Source organism: Schistocerca serialis, chromosome 2 (genome assembly GCF_023864345.2).
Source record: "Schistocerca serialis cubense isolate TAMUIC-IGC-003099 chromosome 2, iqSchSeri2.2, whole genome shotgun sequence".
NCBI classification, from domain to species: Eukaryota; Metazoa; Arthropoda; class Insecta; order Orthoptera; family Acrididae; genus Schistocerca; species Schistocerca serialis.
In genome coordinates, this window is record NC_064639.1 from 54,592,696 (window position 1) to 54,605,773 (window position 13,078).

Sequence of the window (13,078 nt, forward strand, 5' to 3'; positions counted from 1 at the left end):
CTCCAAATCAAAGAACACAGCCGCGGTTGGGCGCTTCCGCAAGAAGTTATTCATAATGAAGGTCGATAAGGTAACCAGATGGTCAACAGCAGAGCGGCGCCTACGAAATCCACATTGTACATTAGTAAGTAGGCGTCGAGACTCGAGCAGCCAAACCAATCGAGAGTTAACCATGCGCTCCATCACTTTACAGACACAGCTGGTAAGCGAGATAGGTCGATAACTGGAAGGCAAGTGCTTGTCCTTCCCCGGCTTAGGAATCGGGACAACAATAGACTCGCGCCAGCATGCGGGAACATGTCCCTCAATCCAGATGCGATTGTATGTACGAAGAAGAAAACCTTTACCCGCAGGAGAAAGGTTCTTCAGCATCTGAATATGAATAGAATCTGGCCCTGGAGCAGAGGACCGTGATCGGCCAAGTGCGTTTTCGAGTTCCCGCATGGTGAATGGGGCATTATAACTTTCACAATTCGAGGAGCGGAAGTTAGGTGGCCTAGCCTCCTCTGCCTGTTTGCGGGGGAGGAAGGCAGGGTGGTAATGAGCGGAGCTCGAAACCTCTGCGAAAAAGCGGCCAAAGGCATTGGAGACAGCCTCAGGGGCCACAAGGACGTCATTCGCGACCTTCAAGCCAGAAACTGGTGAGTGGACCTTAGTGCCAGATAGCCGGCGCAGGCTACCCCAGACAACAGAAGAAGGAGTAAAACTGTTGAAGGTGCTTGTGAAAGCAGCCCAGCTGGCTTTCTTGCTTTCTTTGATAATACGACGACACTGAGCACGTAATCGTTTATAATTGATACAATTCGCCACTGTAGGGTGGCGTTTAAACATGCGTAAAGCACGTCGACGAGCATGTAAAGCGTCTCTACATGCTGCGGTCCACCAGGGGACCGGTACGCGACGTGGAGAAGAAGGAGGGTGAGGGATGGAATATTCAGCAGCAGCGAGAATGACTTCCGTGAGGTGTGCGACCTGACGATCGCAGCTTGTAAAGGTTTGATCCTGAAAGGTCGCCCTGGAAGAGAAGAGCCCCCAGTCTGCCTTGGAGATGGTCCAATTAGAGAAGCACGGAGAGGGGGTATGCTGCAGGAGATGGATAACACACGGGAAGTGGTCGCTCGAATATGTATCAGAAAGTGCATACCACTCAAACCAGCGTGCAAGTTGGGGAGTACATATAGAGAGGTCTAAATGGGAATAGGTGTGAGATGTGTCCGAAAGAAAAGTAGGGGCGCCAGTATTGAGGCAGACAAGATCGAGCTGGTTGAAAAGGTCTGCTAACAAGGAGCCCCTCGGCAAGATGCTGGAGAGCCCCAAAGGGGATGGTGGGCATTGAAGTCTCCAGTTAACAAAAATGGTGCAGGTAGCTGAGCAATAAGTTGCATCACGTCTGCCCTGGTAACGGCAGATGACGATGGAGTGTAAACGGTACAAAAGGAAAACGTAAAAGTGGGGAGAGTAATGCGGATGGCAACTGCCTGCAGGCCGGTGTGCAACGTGATGGGATCATAGTAAATATCATCCCGGACCAGCAACATAACCCCTCCATGAGCTGGGATACCTACCACAGGGGGTAGGTCAAAACGCACAGAGGTGTAGTGTGCCAAGGCAATTTGACCACAAGGGCGTAGCTTCGTTTCCTGGAGGGCTACGACGAGCGGACGGTGCAAGCGGAGCAGCAACTTCAAGTCCTCTCGGTTGGAGCGAATGCTGCGAATATTCCAGTGAATAAGTGCCATCGTAAGAAAAGGAAGATGAGAGAAGTGGTCACCTCGAAGGCCGCTTAGGGCCTGGCTTCGAGCGAGCACTGCCGCCGCTATCAGTAGGCGGACAGTCGTCGTCCATAGGGTCTATAGGGTCATCGGCCATCTTGGGAGGATGGCCGGGAGGGGGAGCTTCCTCCGCCAGTGAACGGCCAGATGTACGGCTACCAGCGGTGCGGCCAGGCGAAACGGATGACGGCCTGGGGCGGCAACCGCTGGGTGGCGCAGGAGAAGAAATGCGCCGTGGCGGAGAAGGAGAACTGTGCTTCCTATGCGCCTTTTTGGAAGGACGTGTAGTGGAAGTACCGGCCGAAGGCTGGGAGGTCGAGGTACGGAGGAAGTCTGCACGGGATGGTTCCTTCTTGAAGGCCCGTGCATCTGACTTCGATGCCTTCGTCTTAGCAGAAGCTGAGGAAGGTGCTCGTGTCTGTGGGGTGATGGGAGGAAGAGGAGACGTCGACCGCGCGATCTTAGCACTGGCCGAATGGACGACCGTGGTGCTGAAGGTCAGATCGCATGTCTGGGTTGCTACCTCCCGGGTAGTCCGAGGAGAGGCGAGGACAGTACTGTATTTCCCCGCTGGGAGCAGCGTGGGCTTCCTACTAGCCAATAGCTTGCGAGCAGCCGAGGTGGACACTTTCTCTTTGACCCGAATTTCTTGGATACAGCGTTCTTCCTTATAGACAGGACAGTCGCGGGAGGAGGCGGCATGGTCACCTTGACAGTTCACACAACGAGGAGACGGAGGTGGACAGTCACCCTCATGGGCATCCCTGCCACAAGTGACACATTTAGCCGCATTGGAACAAGACTGTCGAGTGTGATTGAAACGCTGACACTGGTAGCAGCGCGTAGGTGTCGGGACATAGGGGCGAACAGAAATAACCTCGTAGCCCGCCTTGATGCGCGATGGCAGCTTAACACTATCGAAGGTCAAGAAAATGTCCGGGTCGGTACAAGGTCATTGTTGACCTTTTTCCATGACCCTATGGACAGCCGTCACGCCCTGCTCAGCGAGGAATGATTGAAGCTCCTCGTCAGTCAATCCGTCGAGGGAGCTAGTATAGACTACACCTCGAGACGAATTCAAAGTTCGGTGGGCCTCCACCCGGACAGGGAACGTGTACAGGAGGGTGGCCCGAAGCAGTTTTTGTGCCTGAAAGGCACTCTCAGTTTCTAGTAATAAGGTGCCGTTACGCAACCTGGTACAAGATTTGACAGATCCGGCTATGGCATCTACGCCCTTCTGAATAACGAAAGGGTTGACAGAGGAAAAATCCTTTCCGTCCTCAGATCGAGAAACTACGAGGAACTGTGGGGCAGGCGGTAGCACTTTTGTCACTGTTGGCTGGTCACGTTTCCGTTTTTTGGTCGAAGTCGAAAGAGATGGAGTAGAATCCATTGCGGAGGAATCCCCCATGATTGCCAGCGTCTCCGATGGCGCGCTCCTTCCTTGTGGGGACCCTCTCAGAGGGCACTCCCGCCTTAGGTGAATGTTTACACCTCAGGTCACACCTCCCGAGAAACAGACGGAGGGACCAATCGGCATGGTCAGAAGGTATCAGCTCAGGCAATCACCCCTCCCCGGGCCTGGCCTTTACCAGGGGGTACGCGCGTGCCTTACATGTCTACCCAGGGCGGGGACTTACGCGTTACCCCGTCACCGGCTACGCGTGCAAACGCGTGGGTCGGCCTTCAGGCACGCACAGGGAGGAAGGAAGAAGAGGAAAAAGAAGAGAGAGAGAGGGAGAAAGAGGACAGACTGTCTCAAACGCCGAGGCGGAGACCAGAGAAGGCAAGGAGAAGAAGGCAATGAGAAGGCAAGGAGAAGAAGGCAATGAGAAGGCAAGGAGAAGAAGGCAATGAGAAGGCAAGGAGAAGAAGGCAATGAGAAGGCAAGGAGAAGTCAAGGGAAAGAGTAAGGAAGACAGTGAGGTGGAGAAGAGCAAAGAAAGGAACCAACAAAAGGAAGGAAGAAACGAGAAGTGAAAAACCAAAAAGACCACGATTATAGGTCGTGGAACCGTCCGTCTCCGGACGCAGGCGCTAACAACCCCGTGAGGGAGATGGACTCCTTTTAGTCGCCTCTTACGACAGGCAGGAATACCGCGGGCCTATTCTAATCCCCGGACCCGCAGGGGGGTTGGGGAGGAGGATGCAACAACAATTTAGCTCTTAGATGAACCCTACTAGAGTGTAAACACACAAAACTGTGTCAGTGACTCGACAGTTCTCCTTTACTCCTAAATTATTTATCGAATTTTAATCGCTTCAGTTCTTCGACAGAACTTTTATCCCTTGTAGCACAACAGATCCAGATACTAAAAGAGTATCCACAAAATCATTTTAATATCTAGGCAACGGCCTTGCTGCAGTGGATACACCGGTTCCCGTGAGATCACCAAAGTTAAGCGCTGTCGGGCGTGGTCAGCACTCGGACGTGTGACCATCCAGGCCGCCATGCGCTGTTGCCATTTTTCGGTGTGCACTCAGCCTCGTGATGCCAATTGAGGAGCTACTCGACCGAATAGTAGTGGCTTCGGTGAAGAATACCATCGTAACGACCGGGAGAGCAGTGTGCTGACCCCCACCCCTCCTATCCGCATCCTCCGTTGATGACGACACGGGGGTCAGATGGTCCCGATGGGCCACTTGTGGCCTGTAGACGGAGTGGTATTTTTTATCCACAAAATAATTTGAACCAATGTGCGTACTGCTCCATAAAGCACTGCACCAGCCACAATGTAGTCCCACTGTTAAGTGGGATTCACAGAATTAGCTGATTTCTGCACACAGCTGAACTTGTCCCGAGTACTGTCTAACGAGCAGAAGCTGCTGTGAATGGACGTGTTACAACAGTTACCGAGAGACATTTATCAAAGTTATTAAAGGTGCTTCAAGTGCTACCCTCTCCTGTGGAACTTGTCTCCTTTCCAGAAAGTATGGAATCTATCACTATTTGTCCAACTGACTGACTGGTGTGTGGTTCACTGGTAAGGCTACCTACGCACCCCTTTATTGGGGAGAACTCTGGGTAATGCTCCTGTCCTCTTAATAAGTTTTTGGAGTTCTCTGTTGATGAAACTGAGCCACTGGATCACATTTCACCTGTTGAGGAACATGCTGTACCTCTTGTCAAGAAGAAGCAAGTACAAGGGTACGGGGCTTTTTATCATCAGCAATTCAAGTACATGGTGATTAGTCTTACCCCTTGCAGAAAATACAGCAATGGATGGGTAAAAAGAGAAAGAAAACTGGCGTTCTACGGATCAGAGCGTGGAATGTCCGATCCCTTAATCGGGCAGGTAGGTTAGAAAATTTAAAAAGGGAAATGGATAGGTTGAAGTTAGATATAGTGGGAATTAGTGAAGTTCGGTGGCAGGAGGAACAAGACTTCTGGTCAGGTGACTACAGGGTTATAAACACAAAATCAAATAGGGGTAATGCAGGAGTAGGTTTAATAATGAATAGGAAAATAGGAATGCGGGTAAGCTACTACAAACAGCATAGTGAACGCATTATTGTGGCCAAGATAGATACGAAGCCCACACCTACTACAGTAGTACAAGTTTATATGCCAACTAGCTCTGCAGACGACGAAGAAATTGAAGAAATGTATGATGAAATAAAAGAAATTATTCAGATTGTGAAGGGAGACGAAAATTTAATAGTCATGGGTGACTGGAATTCGAGTGTAGGAAAAGGGAGAGAAGGAAACATAGTAGGTGAATATGGATTGGGGGACAGATATGAAAGAGGAAGCCGCCTGGTAGAATTTTGCACAGAGCACAACATAATCATAACTAACACTTGGTTTAAGAATCATGAAAGAAGGTTGTATACATGGAAGAACCCTGGAGATACTAAAAGGTATCAGATAGATTATATAATGGTAAGACAGAGATTTAGAAACCAGGTTTTAAATTGTAAGACATTTCCAGGGGCAGATGTGGACTCTGACCACAATCTATTGGTTATGACCTGTAGATTAAAACTGAAGAAACTGCAAAAAGGTGGGAATTTAAGGAGACGGGACCTGGATAAACTAAAAGAACCAGAGGTTGTACAGAGATTCAGGGAGAGCATAAGGGAGCAATTGACAGGAATGGGGGAAATAAATACAGTAGAAGAAGAATGGGTAGCTTTGAGGGATGAAGTAGTGAAGGCAGCAGAGGATCAAGTAGGTAAAAAGACGAGGGCTAGTAGAAATCCTTGGGTAACAGAAGGAATATTGAATTTAATTGATGAAAGGAGAAAATATAAAAATGCAGTAAGTGAAACAGGCAAAAAGGAATTCAAACGTCTCAAAAATGAGATCGACAGGAAGTGCAAAATGGCTAAGCAGGCATGGCTAGAGGACAAATGTAAGGATGTAGAGGCCTATCTCACTAGGGTTAAGATAGATACTGCCTACAGGAAAATTAAAGAGACCTTTGGAGATAAGAGAACAACTTGTATGAATATCAAGAGCTCAGATGGAAACCCAGTTCTAAGCAAAGAAGGGAAAGCAGAAAGGTGGAAGGAGTATATAGAGGGTCTATACAAGGGCGATGTACTTGAGGACAATATTATGGAAATGGAAGAGGATGTAGATGAAGATGAAATGGGAGATATGATACTGTGAAGAGTTTGACAGAGCACTGAAAGACCTGAGTCGAAACAAGGCCCCCGGAGTAGACAATATTCCACTGGAACTACTGACGGCCGTGGGAGAGCCAGTCCTGACAAAACTCTACCATCTGGTGAGCAAGATGTATGAAACAGGCGAAATACCCTCAGACTTCAAGAAGAATATAATAATTCCAATCCCAAAGAAAGCAGGTGTTGACAGATGTGAAAATTACCGAACTATCAGCTTAATAAGTCACAGCTGCAAAATACTAACACGAATTCTTTACAGACGAATGGAAAAACTAGTAGAAGCCAACCTCGGGGAAGATCAGTTTGGATTCCGTAGAAACATTGGAACACGTGAGGCAATACTGACCTTACGACTTATCTTAGAAGAAAGATTAAGGAAAGGCAAACCTACGTTTCTAGCATTTGTAGACTTAGAGAAAGCTTTTGACAATGTTGACTGGAATACTCTCTTTCAAATTCTAAACGTGGCAGGGGTAAAATACAGGGAGCGAAAGGCTATTTACAATTTGTACAGAAACCAGATGGCAGTCATAAGAGTGGAGGGGCATGAAAGGGAAGCAGTGGTTGGGAAAGGAGTGAGACAGGGTTGTAGCCTCTCCCCGATGTTGTTCAATCTGTATATTGAGCAAGCAGTAAAGGAAACGAAAGAAAAATTCGGAGTAGGTATTAAAATTCATGGAGAAGAAATAAAAACTTTGAGGTTCGCCGATGACATTGTAATTCTGTCAGAGACAGCAAAGGACTTGGAAGAGCAGTTGAATGGAATGGACAGTGTCTTGAAAGGAGGATATAAGATGAACATCAACAAAAGCAAAACAAGGGTAATGGAATGTAGTCGAACTAAGTCGGGTGATGCTGAGGGAATTAGATTAGGAAATGAGGCACTTAAAGTAGTAAAGGAGTTTTGCTATTTGGGGAGCAAAATAACTGATGATGGTCGAAGTAGAGAGGATATAAAATGTAGACTGGCAATGGCAAGGAAAGCGTTTCTGAAGAAGAGAAATTTGTTAACATCCAGTATAGATTTAAGTGTCAGGAAGTCATTTCTGAAAGCATTTGTATGGAGTGTAGCCATGTATGGAAGTGAAACATGGACGATAAGTAGTTTGGACAAGAAGAGAATAGAAGCTTTCGAAATGTGGTGCTACAGAAGAATGCTGAAGATTAGATGGGTAGATCACATAACTAATGAGGAAGTATTGAATAGGATTGGGGAGAAGAGAAGTTTGTGGCACAACTTGACCAGAAGAAGGGATCGGTTGGTAGGACATGTTCTGAGGCATCAAGGGATCACCAATTTAGTATTGGAGGGCAGCGTGGAGGGTAAAAATCGTAGAGGGAGACCAAGAGATGAATACACTAAGCATATTCAGAAGGATGTAGGTTGCAGTAGGTACTGGGAGATGAAAAAGCTTGCACAGGATAGAGTAGCATGGAGAGCTGCATCAAACCAGTCTCAGGACTGAAGACCACAACAACAACAACATGGGTAAAAATCACCTTACGCACTATGTGTATGCCTACAGACTTCATTTAATAGAGGCTGTTCTGGCATCTGTTGAGGGAACAGGATGTGACCGACTAGACTGTGACACACGTTGCAATGAATGGTACTTGTCACCTGTAGGCCAGGGTCATACTTTGATCACTCTAGTGACTAGCAGTAAAGGGCGAGAAGACAGGCCTCGTTCAAAAAACTTCAGGGAATCTCGCACTCTGCAGCGCTGTCCCAGAAGTGATTGTAGCCCCCCTCATTCTGAGTCGAGTGGAAGGCTTACCTAAGAATTGCCCACTTCTGTGATAAACTAGGATGCAACTTCCTAGACTTGCACCACAGCCTCGAAAACTGTAGGATCCCGTAAATGGGACACGAGTGCACCATATACCAGTGACTGCTACCCAGGTAGCTGACTGTGTGGCGTGCAAACGAGGGCTGTATAGATTGGGTGACTTTTTGTTCTGTCGAGACAATGATAGCTGTTAAAGAAATGCCCCTCAGATGAGAGTACTGAAATTCTACAGTATGTCTGTAAAGTAACTAGGCATCGTAAAAGGTAAATAAATTCTATTTTTACAATCTTAATTTATTGAAATTAATATTGTGCAGATATTGTTATGTAAGAATGTGGAGCACAGTTCAAAATTCACTGCAGGCACCTCTGACACCCACCAACCGTCTCAAATGACTGGGTACGGAATCCATATACCTGTGGAGGAAGCTGTGAGATTCTGCCGATATCATCCCAAATCCGTGTTTCCAATTCTTTCAGTGGTGAGGTTTCATCCGGTACACCTCACATTCTGCCCAGACCCACAGAAAGAAGTCACACAGTGTCACATCTGAACTTCTAGCAGGCCACTCACTAGGTCGTCGTGGACATCATGGAAACTTTGTAACTGACCACATATGCACGACATTTGCAAAGTGATGTGCCATCTCGTACGAAAATAATGTCTTCGATCTTATCCCGTGCAGACACTGTGGAGCAAACATAATTTTCAGACATCTGCACGTAGTGTTCTGTGTCCACTGTATTGTGCAGGATAAATGGCCCAATAAACCTCGTGGCAGCCATTCACACCGCACAGTCACTTGTGGGTGAGACTACATCATCAGCCAAATAGTGGCAATTATGTCAACTGATGAAACGTCACACAGAAAAAGGCCTTGTCACTCCCAGAGTGATGTTATTAAACAACTTACACCAATCTGCATGCTAACTCAGCATTGACTCACCACACTCAATTCTGAAGTCACAGTCTCCCAGTGCCAGCTGTTGCACCTGATGTGGTTTCCACATTACCTAATTTGATTCTCGATATACTACGTACCTCAATAGTTGATATTCATATGCTGCCCAGCGAATCAATTACGAAGGGCTGTATATAAACATTTTCTGCACTATTGCCACGTTATTGTCAGATGGCGACACAGGTGGACGACCGGTTTTTCTTGCATCTTTTACCGAGCCTGCAGTCATTAACTTTCTGTGACAATTCTTTATTGTTTCTGGATGAACTCTAGCATTCACCTGTTCACAGTACAGCATGACGTCTGCATTGGGATGATGGAATTCCACACTTTGAAACCTGCAGAAATCTGTGCTCGCGGTTGAACAGTCAGGCAATCGACTGTCTTTTCGGCTGCCAAGTGCAGCTTCTTTCATGGTAATCGGCTGTACTAAAGAAAATTTAAGAACGTGCACTTGCCGAGGAGGAAAAAAGAGAAAGGGGAGGGAGGAAGACGAAACAAATACTGAGCACGGGGTACAACTCTAGTCTGGCTGCGAGGTTCTGTCATAGCAATACAGCCTCTGAGCCGGGTGAATGTGATCGTGCAGTGACTGCAGAAATCCAAATCTCTGAGTGCACACCATTTCATTGCAATTCCACCGATATCTAAACTTCCACAGCCATTTTAAAATACCTATTTACTTTCCAGACACTGTGCAGTGAGAAACTGCTCAAGAATTCACAACAACTTTACAGAGTTCGAAGCATTCTGTCAAAAGAAGTGGTGCTCCTAATATAGGTGACAGAAAGCTGGTTAAAACCCAAAACTGGACACAGTGAGATTTTTTTGAATAAACTGATGTGTATAGTGTGTATTGAAAGGACAGGCAAATAGGAAGCAGAGATCATATCTGCCATCACAGAAGAGAATTAAACTGAAGGTACACGCTAGATAATTTGGGGGAAACTCAGTACTGAGGGTGACAATAAATGTAAACTGGATCCTCCTATGAAGCACTAGACTCAGCCCCAGAGAGAACCAAAAATGTAAGAAAAAGCATCAATTCGCTAGTACACAAGTTCCTCAATTATACTGTCATCATTGGAGGGACTAATCATCCAACAACTCGTTGGCATAATTACAATTTTTTAAGTGGTAGGTGTGACAAGATTTTTGTACAACAGAACTGGAAACTACCTAGAGAAGCTGGTCTGTAAGTACACTCATGACAGAAATATAACAGACCTAATGGCAACTAACAGACCTGAGCTCTGAAGATGTGCAGTTTCTAATTTGCATCGGGACCTGTGTGCAAGATTTAAAACACTTCAAAAACAAGCTATTAACCAGGGCACAGACTGGAGTGTATAAGCTACCCAACAGTGCTCCTTTTCATTCAAGAAACTCAGTAAGCTGAACTCTGCTTTGCTGCATCATAGACAGGATCCATATCTACGTTCACCCAAATAAATTTGTGTGGTACTTCAACAATCTTCACAAAGAAGCATATGTTATTTTGATATTGGCAATATTTCGTTTTCATTTTCATATAATCTTAGTCCAATATTCTAACTCATTGTCCCACAGAGACTATAGAACACTGCAACTTTGTGATATTTATTAATGCATTTATGGAATATGCACAACTACTATGAAGTACTCTTAGCAGCCACTACAATACACAACTTGCCTTCAGTATCACAAATTCCACATAGCAGGCATTCTTTGTTACTTTAGCCTGACTCAAGACTCAATTCAGACCTTGAAGACGCAGCTGCCTTCAAACCAGGAACACACACAAACGATATTATAAAATATTTTCAGTTTCTATGCGTACCTATTCCATTATGTACATTTAGAAATTATTATGTCAACAAAGAAGCAACTTTCATTAGAGGACTTTGTAGACAAGGAGAGAAAAGCAATGGCGGAGGGGAGAACGACAAGAGTGAGCTGCAGGCAAGTATATAGAAGAGAGAGCTATTGTGATTCAAGACGAAACATTAGCTGTATTTTGCAATTGTACAGGAATTTAATTGCTGATATTTTTAGGAAGGTCATTCCAAACTCAAGTTCCTGAAACAGATTTTGAGAAGTTAGCTGTGTTATGCAGTTACTCATATGAGTGAGTGTTACTGCTGTGCTGATCACACAGTCATGTAAGAGTCTAAGATAGATAAATGTGTCTGCAATGATCGAGAAGATGAAAGAGCAAACACAGGGCACGACAGTCTCTCATGTTTATTGCCACAGTTGTTCAGTTGGTGTTAAGGGACTTAACAGTCCCTCAGTCAAGGGGTAGTTCATCCGACGTTAGTGATATATATACCAAAAATGAAATCAAATGACTGACGTACATTGGAGTGGCAAAGCTGAGGCATTAAAGGCAATACTGATTGTAGAGCTGAGACAATCTACGGAGAAGTGAAAGTACACAGACCAGGCTGGTATGTAGGTCAGAGCTGACAAGGTGTCTCTCCGAGACCACCTGTGGCGAGTGAAACCTGACTTTCTTACGACTCCAAACTGAACCGAGAAGGGTAGTAGAGACAGTTATAGAGTAAATAATGCCTTCTAGTCTTGAGATTCACGACAGTAATACTGAAAACGCTAAAAATGTAATGCACATCAGTTGGAATGTCAATAATAAAATTAGGTGAGAGAAATAATTAATGCAGCATGTGGGTGGGTAACACACGAAGTACATTCTACAAAAGTGATGTGCGTGTCCCAGCAGAGGGCTTCGAGATGCATTCTGACCAGTAATATCGCCCAGCTGCAGGTGTCCGTGGCCGATGTCACTCGTAAGCAGAAAGACTGTAGGAAATTGTCTGACTGTATTCGCACAAGTGAACGGCAGTTGTATTGTTGCGACTAAAGAGGGAAGAGCCTCATTTCAGCAAGGAGACGACAGGACTAGCCCAGACAGCTATAACGACTGGTAGCTCGTCTAATACGTGGCAGCTAAGTCAGCTTTACAGCAGAGTAATCCTAAAAATCGGGCTTTTGCAACAGTGCTCCAGCACTGGGTACCTGTAGAATTCTGAGTCGGGACAGATTGCAAGAGGGTGACAGAAATGCTTCGACCACCTTTTGTGGGAGAGGAATGGAAACTGTGGGAAAGGGTTCGAGTGGAGGCCCTCCGGACAGCACCTCCAAGTTGCGAAAAAGCCAAATCTGCAGAGTGGGAGCTGTACCGAGAACGAAGTCTTCCAAGTACGGCGCGGAGGTGTCTGCTGGCAAGGCGGTTACAAGCCCGTCGCCGGCGTCGAGGAATGGGGACGAGGAACAGAGTGACACTGGCGTGAAGTTGTTCTCTTCAACCTGTGAGAGTCGAGTGACTTACCGACTAACTGGATGACACTACTGCACCACTGAGCAGGGAAAACGCCTTCGAGTAACATTTGGACACCAGATCACCCCACTACGAATATAACTGTGGCCCAGGGCACATAGCTACTATAATTGAGAAATATGACTGAAAGAGCAAATCTCAAAAATGTACCAAACGTGGGCATTCGTTGACAGTTCCAGCTGGCACGAGCTCTCGTACAGAAGTCCCCAGAGTAGGATCGCGGTAATGAAGTACAAGGGAGTCTGGTATAGGAAAGGATGGGAGCAGTAAGTGGCTGGGGGCTATAATTCACTATATTATACTTGCAGCTGCGAACACATATTAGAAATTTTGCTACAGTGTGTGGTTGTGAATAAGCAAGCTATTGTATGTGGAATAACATCAGCTGCCCTAACGTGTCTGCCTGTTCATGTAAACTTAGCTCTAAAATTTGCTCCTCATAGACGGTTCTTTGGACATTGCAGAAGGTCACAAATATTATATGCCGAGCTGAAGTGCTGTGTGCCGAGATTTCATCAGTGCAAGTTACCTTATTTGGAGTTTGATTGTAAATCTATCCATAAATGTATGACAGTCTGCTGTATG

At 46.1% G+C, this 13,078-nt stretch overlaps 1 protein-coding gene across 2 annotated transcripts in view; it reads right to left on the reverse strand.

Moving 5' to 3' along the window:
• Positions 1 to 13,078, reverse strand: part of LOC126456755 (uncharacterized) — a 190,858-nt gene that overhangs the window by 25,932 nt on the left and 151,848 nt on the right. The gene's annotated exons all lie outside the window — the stretch shown is intronic.